Below are 4,584 nucleotides of genomic sequence, written 5' to 3'. Positions count from 1 at the left end.
AACAACAACAACCACCCAAAGACTCCACAAAATGAATTTCTGTGAGAGAACAGCAGCAACAACAACAACAACAAAACTGGTTTTTAGTTTGTGCATCTTTATCTTGTCATAAAGACAAAAGTGACAGCTTCCAAGCTTTTTACATTTTGGAGCTGAAACTTGAAGTCCCAATTTCACAGTTTTTATAGTCCATTGGGTTAAGGAAGTATAATTTCCAGGATCCTGACTTCATGTAGAGGAAGAGGATATCACAGTTCTAACGCCCAGTTATGAAATTCCCAGACCTCATTTCCTGTTGTATGTGAAGTTAATACCCAAGCCCTTAGGTCATGAAAACAGGCACTACTCCATCTCCACAGCTGTCTTAGCATTAACTCATACATCTTCTCACATACTTTCTCTTTATCAGACATTATGCATTTATGCCAATAGTAAAAAATCTGCTATATGACTGTTTTGCACATTGACGACATTATCTCTGGCAGAAATGAATGCAAAAGTAATGCTGGCTGAGGTAGTTAAGACTGTGTCAACTTGGCTGAACCATGATTCTTAGTAGTTTGGAAGGTATGTAATGATATAGTTATTCTCCATTTTGTGTTCTGATTTGGTCATCCTCCATTTCTCATAATGCCAATTTCACATAATATTTAGATCTTTGGAATCAATAAAAAAAGGAGAGGGTATACTCATAACTATGATTTTTAACTACCACCCCCTTTTCTTTTTGGCCACTGAGGATTTTCTTTGTTTGTTGAATTCTCAGATGAACATCTACAAGGACATTTACTTATGTCTTTCTGGCATTTTTGGGAGATGGAGGATTTTCAGCTTATTCTGTCTACAGTATTGCTGAAACCAGCTTCTAACCAGTTTTTCTGTTAAAATATTTGATGAACTGGTGGAACCCTATGACGCCTGAGCCCTCACTGGCCCATGCAAAGCCTTAGGCAGGGAGATAGTGCTCTCAAGCACTGTTTGGTGCTCTGCCCCTGAATACCATATCCTGATGAATGTGGGAAGCCTTTCAGCACCAGCTAAGGCATAGGGGTAGTGGGAAGGCCACAAAGGCATAGTATTTCCAGCAGATCTGCCTGAGCTCAGTTATTACTGTCTATCCCAACTCCTCCTGCTTGTGCTCCTGTATACTTCTGCTCTTGAATGTCATAATTCTTCACTTCTGGATTTCCTTTGAGCTTGTCTCTATTGCATCAGTACTACGTTCAACCACATCCCAAGCACTACTGGGCTTGATTTTGGAACTTGGTTCAGATTAGCTTTCTCTCTCCTCTTTCATCCTTATCCTAAGACTCTGGTTTATCACTTCTCCTCTAGAGATGGAATTTAAAAAGGACTATCTTCTATTTGCATTGGGCAAATCTGCTGCAAAAGACCTCTATAAAATGTTAAACAGCAAAGATGTCACTTTGAAGACTAAGGTGCGCCTGACCCTAGCCATGGTCTTTTCAATCATCTTATACACATGTGAAAGCTGGGCAATGAATAAGATAGACTGAACAATAGTTGATGCATGTGAATTGCAATGTTGGTGAAGAGTGTTGCATGTACCACGGACTGCTAGAAAAACATACAAATCTGTCTTGGAAGAAGTACAGCAAGAATGCTCCTTAGAAGTGAGGATAGCAAGACTTTGTCCCTCATACTTTGGTCATGTTATCAGGAGGGACAAGTCCATGGATAAGGGCATAATCTTGGTAAAGTGGAAGGTCAGCAAAAAAGAAGAATACCCTCAACCAGATGGATTGACACAGTGACTGCAACAGTGGGCTCAAACATAGCAATGATTGTAAGGGCAGCACAGAAGTGGGCAGTGTTTCATTCTATTGTGCAAGGAGTCACTGAGTTGGAAGGAACTTGATGGAACCTAATGCCAACAACAACTTGGTGACAGAGTTTACTCTTTTTTTATGTATGACTTTGACTGAGGAACATATTAACGTTTAATCTGCACAATTACTCTGAAGAACTTGGATACTTAAGTGATTGATCCCTGGGAACGATCCAGGGATTACATCCAAGTTCACTGCCATCTTGTCAATTTTGACTCATAGTGACCCTATATGACAGAATAGAACTTCCCTGTAGGGTTTCCAAGGCTGTAAATCTTTACAGAAGCAGATTGCCTCATCTTTCTGCCACAGAATGGCTGGTGGGTTTGAACTGCTAACCTTTTGGTTACAACTAAATACTTTAACCACAGTTCCACCAGAGCTTCAGGGATTGCATGTTGTTGTTATGTGCTGTCGAGTCAAACCCGACCCATAGAGACCCCTCCTTGGATTTCTGAGGCAGTATTACTACAGAAATAGATTGCCCAACCTTCCTTCCAAGGAGTGGCTGGTGGGTTTGAACCGCTAACCTTCTGGTTAGCAGTCAAGTGCCTTAGGCACTATGCTACCAGAGCTCCCTTTGCATACATGCCCCTATATTAGGGTTAGGTGCATATATATGAAAAAGAATTGAAGAATTTTGTCCAACATTCTAGTTTCTTGAATTTAGTTACTGAAAGAAGAAATTGATGGACATACCTCTGCAACTCTCAAGACAAAATATTATGCTGTGGTATGGAAGTCTAGTATCTGAGTATTTAAAAAGAGCACTTTTTTTTTTTTTTTTTAAAGTATTCCGCTGGTGTCATAGTGCCTAAGGCATTTGACTGCTAACCAGAAGGCTGGTGGTTCAAACCCACTAACCACTCCTCAGAAGGAAGGTTGGGCAACCTACTTCCATAGTGATACCACCTCGGAACCCAAGGAAGGGTCACTATTAGTCAGATCCAACTTGATGGCAGTGAGTTTTATTTATTTACTTATTTTTCATGAGATAAGAATGTTAAAACCTTAAATTCTGGAATTCAAGCCCTATACAAAGAGCTGCTCAGCAGACAATCTTTTGAAATTGAACCAGCAGAGAGAGCAAGCTAAAGTGAGCCATGCAAGAGACTGGTTAATTCAGTTATAACTCAAATAGCAAAGAGGTAGCAATTTGCTGCAAGTTCCTAAGATGAAAATTCTTAAGAGTCTCTTTTCTGGTAGAAAAGCTTAAGCTGGTTGGCTTTAAAGAATTCCTTTAAACCAAAAGTTGATAGGTGCATATTTCTAGGTAAACATGGTAGAGTGGCTAGTGATAAGAAGAAAAGCAATCTCTTAAGAAGGAAAGGAGAACACTCAACTATGGCTCCATATCCCATATAAGCTGATAATGTCGAACTTTTCAAACTGAGCAAACCCTGGACAGATTAACACTCTTCTAAACCTTTGAAAATAGGAAGTTCTCAGCCTTTCTTTCTAGTGTCAATTGGAAACAAAAACTCCTTGTCTGTGCTGTTCACCTCATTTCACCTCTCAAAATAGACTAACTAAACACAAAGTCGTTAGGGTTACAGGAAGATCATATTTTGTGACCAGTCACAAAATACACAAAAGACTGTATATCAGTCTTTTGTTCCTGGGTAAAAGAATTTCCTGGAACAAATAGTTAAGTCATGTAGACGTAGGTAGACTCAATTCCCAGGCAGAACTTTTGAGCTTTCTTACACTATTAACTGAAAGGCAATCAGAGACCTTGCAAGGACTTCTTGTCCCCTTTTTGAGACCTAACATGCATACATTGCTTTTCAGTGGGGCCTGGGTTTTGGAAGTAGATTGCCTCATCTTCCTTCCACAGAGTGGCTGGTGGGTTTGAACCACCAACATTCTGGTTAATAGTCAGATGCCTTAGGTACTGCACTGCCACAGCTCCTTACCCTCTTCAGGAGACCGATTTATTTCTAGTCCTCATGTTATATCAGCATGGGCTTCACCTCTCTCAGGAAGCATACAGATTCTTTCCCCATTCCTCTGGTAGCGTAGTGTCTAAGGCACTTGGCTGCTAACCAGAAGGCTGGCGGTTCAAACCCACCAGCCACTCCTTGGAAGGAAAATGGCAATCTACTTCCGTAGTGATACTGCCTCAGAAACCCAAGGTGGAGTCGCTATGAGCTGGGTCCGACTTGACGGCACATAACAACAACAACAACAACAACAATTCCCACTTCAAGACCACTGCTCTGGAGAGTCCATACTATCTCTCAGTCACTCAGAATTGTTTAAAATCATTTCACCGAATGCCTTCTCTCCCTCAAGCCTGTGACCTCCTAAAGGGCAAAAACTTTATTTTAGTTCAATGTTCTTTTGTGTTGACCTCCCTGGGTGGTGTAAATAGTTGGGTTTGGTTGCTAACTGAAGGGTTGGAAGTTAAAGTTCACCCAGAGGCACCTCTGAAGAAAGGCCTGGCTTGAATTTATTTATTTATTTATTTATTTATTTAACTGTGATTTGGGTGAAAATTTACAGAGCAAATTCACTTTCCATACAGCAGTTTACGTATACTTTGTTTCATAACATTGACTACAGTTTACCACAATGCAACAGCTCCCCTCCCACTTCCTCCCCATAGTTACCTCTTCCCAGTGTCCATCCCTCCATGGACTCCTGCCCCCTGAGCTGTCTCCCTGTGCATAGGCAGCCCTTCTTTCTCAATGATTGTTCTTTCCAAGGAGTGTATCTACCTCAGGTAAATGTT

Source organism: Orycteropus afer, unplaced genomic scaffold (genome assembly GCF_000298275.1).
Source record: "Orycteropus afer afer isolate SDZICR_OR568_19922 unplaced genomic scaffold, OryAfe1.0 scaffold00166, whole genome shotgun sequence".
Taxonomy (NCBI): domain Eukaryota; kingdom Metazoa; phylum Chordata; class Mammalia; order Tubulidentata; family Orycteropodidae; genus Orycteropus; species Orycteropus afer.
This window is presented reverse-complemented; position numbering follows the sequence as displayed.